Here is a 13,977-nt window from a genome sequence, read left to right on the forward strand (position 1 = left end):
GTATTTTGGAACGAAATTGAGCAGAACCGTTCTATCACGATCAAACGAAATATTGTTTTTGGGATGCTTGAATTTCGTCCTAGAATCATGTTCGAACAGTACAAAATTTACATTCGAACGTATTGTATGTTCGAATGCGTCCTTCGTGAGTGGTCAATCGATACCAGTCCGTTCGACCAAATAGGCATGAGAAAATGTTCGAACAAATAATTTGATGGTCGAACAGTAAAATATGTTTAAATAGATTGAGTGAGATGTTCGAACGGACCATGATAGGATCAAACAATTTCATAATAGTAGACTTTCGAACATTTAGTTCACGTTTGTTTATTCGTTCGAATGGTTTCACATATTGTTTGAATGTCTAATTCCAATTACATTCGAATGTTCGCTATCAATGTTCAAATGATTTTACTCATCTTGTTCGAATGAGCGGTAACTATTTTTTTTTTATCAAATAATTACAAATTAAATAGACATACATAATAGTTTAAAAAATACATTACAGTTTGTTCAATACCCATAAAACTAGTCTAATAAGTGCGAACTAAATAAAAAAAATAATAGTAGTACTAGCGTTCTTCATACAGAATTAGATCTAAAATCTATACATATAATATAAATGAGTTGCTTGGAGTTTGAACTGTTGCATAAATATCTGCATTTGGAGTTGCACATCTCTCCTGAACTCTTCTTGTTATTGTTATTGTTGTTTTATGCGCATCTTCATGTCTACTTGTTTCGTCAATTGAGCCTTTAACTTATGCTGGTTAAAGTCAATTTTTCAATCTTGGAATTCACTTTGTCTAAAGCTATAGAGGTAATTATAGGCAAACCTAGATGATGAGGAAGAGTTAAAAGACTGTACACAGCGATTCAAACCCCTCAAATATCCTGAATGTTGGCCAAGAACTTGTGTAAAAATTTTAACATCACTTGTTGAGAAATTTTGATCTGATATAAATTTTAACATCACTTGTTAATATAAATCAAGTATTTAAACATTAACAAACAATGCTTCTTGATAAACTCTTTCATATATTTAGAGACTTTTTGTCATAAACTCATTGTCAAAGGTGCATAAGTTCGTGTAAGAGCACCCACATGCGATGCAAGCAAAGTTGTTATTGTCATTCGCCTATGGTATGTTCATTAGGAATGTTAACTTTAATCTTACCCACTTTATGATTTTTTTCAACGTCACGGCTCTAATAGTGCCTCGACCATGACGAGATTGTATTGCTAATTCTATAAAATGTTTGGTTCGTTGTAGAAACAAAGTAAATGATGGTTAGAAACGATGTAATATGTATGAATGGCCTTAATTGAAACAAAATTACTATTAATTTTTTACCTTATTCTGTGGAGTCAATCTCTAGTGGTGAGTCATATGGAGAGCTAGAAACAAGTGGAGATAAGATGCAAATTTCTTTTCTCTTCAGTGGCATAATTTCGAAATACTGATACATTCATTATATAAAAGATTTGCCATAATGTGTAATATGAACACAAAACTGGTTAATCATCTGTATCAGTTTGATTTGTAAATTTGTCCTCATCAGTTGTAGATATTTTAGATGACTCAACATTTTGCTCAACTGTCGTATCATCTCATACTGGCTCAAATTCTCAAACAAGTTAAAGACGGGTTGACTCTCTTGGTATACTTCTTGAGTTGAGGGATCATTTTCTTCTTCACTTTTTCCCTCTGCCTCATGTATAATATCATATATATTTCTTGGAGAAAATTTTTGTACTACTCCCCATTGATTTCCTAACTCAAGATAATCTAAGTAGAATACTTGAGATGCTTGGGAAGCCAAAATAAAAGGATTATCTTCATACTATTGTTTTGATGTATTAATACTAAAAAAGGTATTAATATTTTCCCCTTTGAGGATTTTTAAATCTCACCAATCACACTTAAACAGATACACCACAAGCTTCCCACAAATATCTCATTCCAATTATATTGACAATAATCCCACAAAAATAAATGTTTTCTCCGTTATGACTTCCTTCGATTAGGACACTACTATTTTGTTTTTTCTTATAACATTCTCAATCTATTGTGTGATACCTACTTCTTCGAGAAATACACATTGAACATTGAACAACGCATCTTGAGGAGCCAACCATCGATTCGTACAGTTTTTCTGATATATTGTTTGGATTACTGGCATGCATTTGTACAAACTACACAATGAATAAAGCATAAACATACAAAAATAACAATCAATATATTTTTTTGATAACAAATAATGATAACTTATTTCAAGTGTCTCTCTATCTCAGGACAATTGTTTAGCACGTACTATTGAGTTTTCTCGAAATCTCTTTCACACAAATCATAACCACATACTACACCAAGTTGACGTACTTGTTGGGAAAACACAGAAAACTCATTTTGTTGTCTTGCTTTGTCAACATCAAAATTTATTTTTGGCCGATCAAATCTCATGTCAACTCTGTGGAAGTATTTGGAATAGAATATATGCCACTCATTGTCAATATATGTTTATACAATTGATCATTCTGGACGGGCCTTGTTATCTACTGTGCGTTTCAACTTTCCAATGAATCGTTCAATAGGATACATCCATATATATTAGACCAGTCTTGTAAGTTGAGCCTCACACGACAAATGAACGGTTAGGTGGATCATGAGGTCGAAGAATGACGGTGGGCAAATACTCTACTTACACAATGTTATAGTAATTTTCTGTTCCAGACAATCCAAAACTTCTACATTTAACGTTCTAGCACATAAGTCATTAAAAAATGCACTCAACTCAATCAAAGCCACGCGCACATCTCTTATCAAGTACTCACGGATACCAATACGCAAGATACTTTGTAAAAATACATGACAATCATGATTTTTTAATTTAATAGTGCCATCAACAATTCTAAAATTTCCATGCCAACTATGGTTAAAGGTAAAAATGGAAGATGACCCATAAAGTATAATTTCCTCTCATACGTAAGTTATTCAAATTTGGCATATTTGTTATAAGTTAGACATGTCATTTTTCCTTAAGTACTCCAACCTGATAAATTTCTATAAGCAGAAAAATAATTTATTGTCCAAAACACGGTAGCATGCATCTTGAACGACTTATCTGTTGATGAATTAAATTGTTAGGATCTCAATTTCCCACATATCTATCAATTCTAAAATCAATGGTTGTAAGTGTAAGTTGATATAATTTTTCGGTAATCTCGAACTTGGAATGAGAAAACTTATAATGAAATATGGATATTTCATACACTTTCATGGTAGAAGATTATAAGGCACAAGTACAACTAGTTTAGTACTATGACTAGTACTTATGTTCCCAAACGAATTAAATTCATATCTTGCCAACTCAAATCGCACATTACTAGGTTTTTCAACAAACCATGGATGTTCTAAATCAAATTCCTTCCAAACTTAGGAGTTAGCAGGATATGACAAGACAACATCGTTCCTAACTCCGGATGATAAGTGCCATGTCATGTCTACAACCGTTGCATGTGACATAAATAACAGTTATAATCTAGGTATCAATAGAAGTGGTGTACGAACTTTTGTGATACATTCTGCTTCTCAAATGTCAATCTTGATTAATGGCAAAGGGGACACTCATTCAATTGCTTATTCTCTCACCAAAATAATACACAGTCATTCTTACATGCATGTATTATGTTGTAATCAAACCTGAGTTCTCGTTTTAACTGTTTTGCTTTATAAAAGTTGCAAGGTAAAATATTACCTGATGGAAGTGCCTCTTTAAACAACTAAAGTAATATATTGATAGACTTAATAGATAATAGGCACATGAATTTGACATAAAGCAGTCTAACTATAAATGATAATTTACTGTACCTTCTGCATCTTGGATATAACTCACGCTGTGAATCATTCCACAATCGTGCAAAAGTATTATGGCTCACATCATTTGAATTTGATGTGTCTGTATCACCTTAATCCATAAACATTCTTGCACCAATGTCACCTAGCATTTGCTCTATATCCTCATCGTATTCATCACCAACAAACTCTGGCAGTATATCTTCATTGATGTCTTTTTTTATCATGTGAAGGTTCGAATGACGTTGGATATGGTTTGCCGTATAAGACCCAATCAGTATAACCTTATTCAATACATTTGAAAAACAAATGCTCTTTCACTAAATCTATTTTATGAGAACGCAAATTCTTCATTGTCAGCATAAGCATCTAATACGCTCGTCACTATCAACTGTACAAGATGCGAATTCTAAGAATTTCTTAATACCTTCAGCATATATATTGTAATCTTCACCCAAACGATTTCTAACTCTCATCCAACTCTTATCTATCTCTAATGTGGTGCCCACGACCCCCATGTAAGAAGACACGAGAATCGAGATGCCGGGATGATGACAACAGGATCACACATCCCAATGTTAGTGCCAAGTGTGTGTACATGCAACAGTATACAAAAATAACGCAGCGGATAATTAATATAACTAAATACCATAATTGTTAATACAATTTAAACAGTCTAGTAAAAATGTTTAAAAATTATACAGTTATCTAAAATAAATATTTTATAAGTCTCAAACCAAAACGAGTGATCCCAGATCACTCCTCGGGCGGAGCCGAATCCTTAAGCTCACTCTCAACATCATCTGCATCGAAATCTGCGTTACCACAAAATGGTATTGCAGATAAGTATAAACCAAACAACTACGAGATAAAAATACATTAATGCGACCAATATGCATGCATATGATGAAATATGCATTATTCTCAAAAATACTATTTTCCCTGAAAATAGATATTTTTCAACACACTCCAAAATCCCATTTTGCCCCAAAAAGAATACTTCGTCATTTTTCCAGAAAATGACCCAAATCAATAAAACCTCATTTTCCCAGAAAATGAATCACATAAAATTCTTTTAATCAACATACACTATTTTTCCAGAAAACAGCTCATTATTCCATTAACCAATGCACCATGATCTCCCCTAGGGATCATCTGCACGTCCTGGCTTCGTAGCGATGCTCAATTCTACGCCCAGCGCGTTCGTGGCCAAGCACCCACTACGCAACGAGCGATGCCCAGTTCCGTACCCAGCGCGTATGTGGCCAAGCATCCTCTAGCCCCCACAAGTAGAGGGGCCACGGAGTTGGCACCAGACCATCTCGTCCTATCCCATCGTCGCCCAGCGACAATCCAGGAGACGTCACTCAGTATATTCCACTCCCGAGTGACCAGAGGAGCTCCACCGAGATAATACCCCATCTCGGCTTGGGGTCGTGATACACACGCACCCAAAATCCTTTAACACATGAAAACCCAGTTTTCATGAAACACATGAACATGAATGTATGTACATGAAAACTCAGTTTCCTTTACAAACATGATCATGTGTGCAATATGCCATGTACATGAACAACACCGTACCAACAACCAACATTTCATAATACCAACTAAATACAGAACTCCGTCCACAATCCATCCGACCCCCGAACTCCTCAGACTGAGTCCGGCATGTCCAACCAGTTCGCAATACTATGAGTTAGTGCAAATATATTTAAATCACAATAGTTCTTTGAAAAAATACTTACAGTACTATATAATAATTTTCAAAAGATCATGGAGCTGCGAAAGGTGGGCGGCACAGCAATGTAACAATGTAAAATACAATGTGGCCGTGGGTCTCAAATACCCACTTTTGAATAGGAACAAACTAAGATCCGAAATTGATAGGGTAGGTCCTAGAGAGGTCGGTGAAGCCAATGGAGGTGGTGGTTTGCCGTGGGTGGCGGCGCAAATGGTGGTTTTAGGCCATAGATGTCCAAATCAGAAATGGAGAAAGATAGGTTTCACCGGTGACGGATTGGAGCTGGGATTGGGTCCATTGAGTTGTTAGGAGGTCGAGGATGAAGTGGTGAATAGATTGTGGCCGGAGGTGGCGTGACTGCGGCGCGCGAGCTCAAGGAACACCGCGGCTTGGTGTGGTCGTGGGGGCTATCGGCGGCGATGGAGGAGCTGGAAATGGAGGGAGGTGGTCGCCGGCCTGTGGGAAGCTGATGGGATGGGTGGTATCGCGCACGGCGGCGCGATGGCGGTGGGTTGGGTGAGGCAACATGGATGCACAATGAAGGGAGGGGAAGGGGAAGGCTGTCGCGCGGGGGGGGGGGGGGGCAACTGGGGAAAGAAAAAGAAAAAAAAAGAAAGGAAAGGAAGGAAAAGAAAAAGGGAAAAAAGAAAAATGAAGGGAAAGAAATGAGGTCCAATCCTCACATCTTGGGTCACAAAAAATGATCCAATGAAAATGATTTTAAAACAGCAAATCCATTAAAATAAATTAAACGTTATGATACAATGAAAATAACATAATTAAATCTCACAATCAATTAATTTAAAAGGAAGAACAATTTAAATATACAACAATAAATAAATATTAAGAAAACATAACAATTTAATTTTCATAATTTAAAGATCATAAAATAAACCATTTAAAATATCCGATAATTTTAAAACAAGAGAATAAATTTTGAATTATTAAAATAATCCTTCAATAAAAATATACTAAAATGCGGGGTGTTACATTCTCCTCCCTTAAAAAAAAATTTCGTCCTCGAAATTAGCAAGGTCAAACTTTAAGGTTAAGACAGGAATAAGATTCAACTAGGAGCAAACTTAAGAAACATACCGCCAGTCAATCAAATAAATACGGATACTGCTCTCTCATGACAGCCTCTCTCTCCCAAGAGAAATTCTAAGCCAACGGATCGCCCCATGGCACCTTCACCAAAGGTATTGTCTTAGACCTTAACCTTTGCTCTTTCCCCATCCACAATCTGCGTCGGGGCAACTTCATAAGAAAGATTAAGCCGAAGTTCAATGCGTTTAGGGTCGACAAAACGCGGCTCTAGCTGTCCACAACTCTTCTTCAAAGACGACATATGGAACACATCATGGATATCTCCAAAATAATCCGGCAGGCAACTCTATAAGCAACTAGCCCAACTTTCTCTATAATCTGGAAAGGGCCAACATACCTCGGACTAAACTTTCTCTTCTTGTCAAAGCGCTTAACCCTCTTCATCGGAGAGACTTTAAGGTAAACCCAATCACCTATCTCAAATGATAAGTATCTTCTTCTTGTATCTGCATAACTCTTTTGGCGACTTTAGGCTTCCGCTATTTTAGTCCTTATAAATTGAACTTGATCATTCATTTCTTGAATTATCTCAGGCCCAATCAATTTACTTTTGCCAACTTCATCCCAACACAACGATGATCTATACTTCATCCCATACAAAGCTTCATACGGGGCCATCTGAATGGAGGAATGAAAACTGTTATTATAAGCAAACTCAATTAGCGGCAAGTGATTCTCCCAACTCCCTTGAAATTTCATAACACGAGACCGCAACATATCCTCAAGAGTCTGGATAGTACGCTCTGATTGACCGTCTGTATAAGGATGATATACAGTACTAAACTTCAACTTAGTGCCCAAAGTTGCTTGCAACTCTTCCAAAAATGGGACGTGAACCGCGGGTCCCAGTCCGACACGATACTCTTGGGTACTCCGTGCAAACGCACTATCTCCTTAACATACAACCGAGTCATCTTACGCAAAGGGTCTGTATTATTGATAGGCAAGAAATAGGCACTCTTGGTCAACCGATCAACTATCACCCAAACTAAGTTCTTTCCACTAGGAGTCCTCAGCAAAGCCACAACAAAATCCATAAAAATATGATCACACTTCTACTTAGGAATAGGGAGAGGTTGAAGTCTACTAGCAGGTCCTTAAAGCTTAGCCTTAACTTGACGGCACGTGGCACATTTCTAAAAAAAAAAAATATGGTAATATCCAACATACCCGTATTAGTCCTCCAGCGGCACATTACGACCAGTATTCCTAGATGACTATGCTAACCAAAAATCTTATTTTCCACATGAACCTTATTACAATATCCAGAAAATTCTAATGATCTATAGCTCCATACAATAATCCATACTAACCTCAATCAGCTCCTATGCTGCAACTTCTAAATCTCCATTGAATTCTACCTTTGGTAACCTAATGGTCACTTCCAAGGTTAACCATCAATAACAAATTGCACAACCAAAAGATTAATCTCCAACTACAAGCATCATCTAAAAATTCAAGTCACCACTAATTCCTCAAGATCAACACAAAATCCGAACTCCTAACTACAGCCACAAATATCACGCTTCTGCTGCACACTCTGATAATTCGCCACATGCATAAAATTTATGTTCTCATAAAAACTAGCACTATCGAGTAGAAGGTGGCTTCATATCTACTAACCAGAAAACTCTTACCACCTTTTGGTAGAAAATACTCTTTTTCCCAACACCAGGAGTTATCACTCATATTCCTCAATTAACTCCCGCTGCCTTGATCAAAATTAATATTTCATAAAATACATCCATGATCATAGACAGAAAACTAACCTCAACGTTCCAAATTGAAAATAAGCAACCTCAACCCAAAATATATCCGTCTCATCTACGATAAGGAACATACCTTAAAAAGATTCGATTCCAACCCGACCAACCAAAAAGAGCACCTATAAACTTCTATCCAATAATCTAAACCCAAAAGCTCATCATCGACATTCAGAATAACATCTACTCTAGTGGTGACTAAACTCATTACGAACCATCATTGACTTCACCAAAACATTATCAAAACCTATTTGATAACTCGCCCGCCTACTTCTACTCCTATAAGCTAGTATTAGTACGGCTAGTTCCTTCAATAACACATCACTATTAAACCTCAAGGCAAGCCATATTGCTCAAATCATCAATCCACCAAAAGCCAATGTAAATCACCCAAGGATTCTAATGCTTTATTAACTCACATACTTAATCATATTATTCATCGCTAATGCCTAAGGTTCAACTTCCAAGATCTTATCATACACCAAACATGACGACCCATCAAACTCTCTTCAAATTAAATAACAATGTCCTTAATTCAACCAACTGGATTCTCAATTTCCAAACAAAGCATAACCTCAAAATTTAAATTTCTAGGTAACCTCAAGTCACAATTAATTCCTATAGTTAATTACAATAATTATTTTCAACCATCATTCCATTGAGTAATCCGTTTCGACTACACACTCTGATTGACTCACCAAAAACTCCAAACCAAAATCTCTTGAATTTAATACTATTGTATTTATTCATCTTCAATACCTACCAAAGACACTTATTCCAAGCCAAAAATGAGACAAGGACCCCTGTACTCTTCGAAATGCATACACACTCACCACTACTACGCATCAATCTCATACACACTTAGCTAGAACCAATAATCCTCAAAACGTGCAAGTGATCTGTCACTACCATTTCCACCATTTGAGCCTATATCCTCGAAATCAACAAGAATCATTTCCTACGTCCGCACCATCTATTATTCCTTAAAATTGATATGGATTAAATCCTCAACCTGTTACTATAACCTTGAGCTAAAAACAATCATTTACTGAACTAGATGAACATCTTCAATCCTCGAAAAATACACCAACTAGATCATTACCTTCCATCTCTAAAGAAATTCTCTCCTAAAATTCCTCATATCAATAACTCAACTCTGATCAATCCTATTTAATTCAGTCATTCAATTCTGCAATTCTAAAACCTTAAACCAGATAAAAATCATTTTCCAAAATCTTGCAGATCGATGACCTTAATTCTAAAACATTCACCTTATAAAACTTGTAAATTCTAAAACCCCAAATGTTACCAAACTGCTTATCAAAGTCGGTAAAATCGAAAACTTCTAATCTAACTAATCCTTCAAATACTTAATGAATCTATCACCTTAAATCCAATAAACTTATTTCCTAAAAACTATAAGGCCTCAAACCTTAGGTGACCTTCTAAAAAATCTAACCTTGGAATTCGTTGAACTTACAACCTCCTACTCCATAAACTCACTACATAATTTCTACAGAGGCTACGACCTCAATTAACCTAAGCGATTTAAAATCATTTCCCTCCTCAGTTGCGACTTGAGTTCCTACTTCAAAGAGTTCACCCAGATCATGCCATTCCCTTCAAACCTCGATATTAAAACAAACCAGTTGCCAAGAGTTCAGGCCTACTATACTAAGTGTTCAAGTCTAACAATGACATTCACAATCGTACCATTTTCCTGCCATAGCACAACTCTTAACCCGCTTTTCAACTCCGAACAAAACAAAATAAAATAAAATTTCATAAATAAATAATATACAACAAAATGAATGAAACCAACAATAAAATATCATAAGAAAAAAATGAATAAAACAGATGAAGTAGTGCACAATAAAATAATTAAAATAAATAAATAAAATAAAATAAAATAACCTGCCATAAAATAAAACAAATAATATAAAATAAACAAACAAGTAGTATACAATAAAATAAATAAAACCAACAAAATATAAAAACAAAAATAAATTAAAACCATTAAAATAACATACTTCAAACCAAATAATTTCAAATCATAACTTTAAAACTTTCTGGTACTCCACCTATGGGACATGTGATTTTACCCAGAGCCGAACTACTCTGATACCATCTGTGGCGCCCACGACCCCCATGTAAGGAGACACGGGAATCGAGACGCCGAGATGATGACAACAGGGTCACACATCCCAACGTTAGTGCCAAGTGTGTGTACATGCAACAGTGTACAAAAACAACGCAGCGGATAATTAATATAACTAAGTACCAGAATTGTTAATACAATTTAAACAGTTTAGTAAAAATGTTTAAAAATTATACAGTCATCTAAAATAAATATTTTACAAGTCTCAAACCAAAACGAGTGATCCCAAATCACTCCTCTGGCAGAGCCAAATCCTTAGGCTCACCCTCAGCATCATCTGCATCGAAATCTGCGTTACCACAAAATGGTACCGCAGGTAAGTATAAACCAAACAACTACGAGATAAAAATACATTAATGCGACCAATATGCATGCATATGATGAAATATGCATTATTCTCAAAAATACTATTTTTCCTGAAAATAGATATTTTTCAACACACGCCAAAATTTCATTTTGGCCCAAAAAGAATACTCCGTCATTTTTCCAGAAAATGACCTAAATCAATAAAACCTCATTTTCCCAGAAAATGAATCACATAAAATCTTTTTAATCAACACATGCTATTTTTCCAGAAAACATCCCATTATTCCATTAACCAATGCACCATGATCTCCCCTAGGGATCATCCACACGTCCTGGCTTCGTAGCGATGCTCAGTTCCGCGCCGAGCGCGTTTGTGGCCAAGCACCCACTACGCAAGGAGCGATGCCTAGTTCCGCACTCAGTGCGTACGTGACCAAGCATCCTCTAGCCCCCACCAGTAGAGGGGCCACGGAGTCGGCACGAGACCATCTCGTCCGATCCCATCGTTGCCCAACGACAATCCAGGGGATGTCACTAAGTATATTCCGCTCCCGAGTGACCAGAAGAGCTCCACCGAGATAATATCTCAACTCGGCTTGGGGTCGTGATACACACGCACCCAAAATGCTTTAACACATGAAAATCCAGTTTTCATGAAACACATGAACATGAATGTTTGTACATGAAAACTCAATTTTCTTTACAAACATGATCATGCGTGCAATATGCCATGTATATGAACAACACCATACCAACAACCAATATTTCACAATACTAACCAAATACACAACTCCGTCCACAATCCATCCGACCCCCAAACTCTTCGAACTTAGTCCGGCATGTCCAACCAGTTCGCAATAATATGAGTTAGTGTAAAAATATATTTAAATCACAATAGTTCTTTGAAAAAATACTTACAGTGCTATATAATAATTTCTGAAGGATCATGGAGCTGCAAAAGGTGGCGGCACAGCAACGTAACAGTGTAAAATACACTGTGGCCGTGGGTCTCAAATACCCACTTTTGAATGGGAACAAACTAAGACCCGAAATTGATAGGGTAGGGCCTAGAGAGGTCGGTGAAGCCAATGGTGGTAGTGGTTTGCCGTGGGTGGCGGCGCAAATGGTGGTTTTAGGCCATAGATGTCCAAATAGGGAGGTGGTCGCCGGCCGGTGGGGAAGCTAATGGGAGGGGCGGTGTTGCGCATGGCGGAGCGACGGTGGTGGGTTGGGTGAGGCAACACGGACGCACGGTGAAGGGAGGGGAAGGGGAAGGCTGTCGCGTGCGCGGGGGGTGGGGGGAACTGGGGAAAGAAAAAGAAAAAAAAAAGAAAGGAAAGAAAAGAAAAAGGGAAAAAAGAAAAATGAATGGAAAAAAATGAGGTTCAATCCTCACATCTTGGGTCACAGAAAATGATCCAACGAAAATGATTTTAAAACAGCAAATCCATTAAAATAAATTAAACGTAATGATACAATAAAAACAACATAATTAAATCTCACAATCAATTAATTTAAAAAGAAGAACAATTTAAATGTACAACAATAAATAAATATTAAGAAAACATAACAATTTAATTTTCACAATTTAAAGATCATAAAATTAACCATTTAAAATATCCGATAATTTTAAAACAAGAGAATAAATTTTGAATTATTAAAATAATCCTTTAATAAAAATACACTAAAATACGGGGTGTTACATCTATTACCCTATTACAAATAGTCACGTGGGTATCAACAAGCAAGCATGTTTCTAACATATTATGCAATTTATTCCTTTCACTGGATAGTTGGTCCTATCTCATTGGGGATTGAAAGATCATAATCGCTAACATATCAACTATTATTTGTCATGTCCAACAAAATTTCGGCAACATCTCTCTACAGTTTTCCAAAAATGCTCATTTGGTCGTGTACACTGACGAGTAACATGTTGATGCACTATCACCAAAACGACATATCCAGAGAACAAGAACGGATGAATCTACCAAAATCATAATGTTGGATGCTAATAGATATAGTTGGGTAGTTTACGAGAATAATCTTACAATTCCAAATTATTTATTCTGGACAATTCAAGAGTTATCAATCAACCATTCATCCGGACTGATAACTCTCGAATGAGTCTAAGGTTTATTTTGATGAAACATATAAGATATAAGAGTAGTACATAACAACAATTCAAGATATGAGAATATATGTCAAACAACAGCTAAAAACAATTATCGATCTTTATATTAAACTTAATAATTAATTAAAATTTTAACTTATTCTATACATTATTAAATATTCTATTCCCTATGATTTTCTTATAAATATGATTATTATTAGAATAAGTTAACATGTTATTAAGTATTAAGCATTTTTGAATTTTTTTAAGTATTAAGTATTATTAAATAATTTTTTTTCTTTTATACTATCCTCATATCAAGTATTAAGTATTTTAATATTTTTTTAAGTATATTCCATTCTAATATTTTCTTTTATACCATCCTTATATTAAGTATTAAGTATTTTTTAATATTTTTTATACTATTCCTATCTTATGTTAAGTATTAATTAAGTCTTTTTTTATACTATTATTATGTTAACTACTAATTTTTAAGTTGACTATTTTTTAATAAGCATTTTTTTATACTATCGATTTTTTTTGTAAATACATTTTTGTAAAAAGTATATTTGCTATATATGTGTAATTTGTATTTAATGAAAGTTAACGTTCGAACGTATAAAACTTATGTTCAAACGAAATAGTACCGTTCGACTGGTAACATATATACATTTGAATGGATTCAACCCAGATTCTAGACGCAAACCCTAAACAATATCAAGAACTACAATTCTCAAACATAATCTCACAAATCATACACAATATCGACAAACAGATAAATACATCAATTATAATGAGTAAACTATAAACTATAAAATACGAAATTTACCTTCAATGCAATCCCAAACAACTCAACCCACAATAAAACTAGTGATCATAAAATTCATGTGCAGTGAAAAAGATGAGTTAACAATTTAACAAATCACTCAACAT

The sequence above is a fragment of the Juglans microcarpa x Juglans regia genome, chromosome 7S, assembly GCF_004785595.1.
Source record: "Juglans microcarpa x Juglans regia isolate MS1-56 chromosome 7S, Jm3101_v1.0, whole genome shotgun sequence".
Lineage (NCBI taxonomy): Eukaryota > Viridiplantae > Streptophyta > Magnoliopsida > Fagales > Juglandaceae > Juglans > Juglans microcarpa x Juglans regia.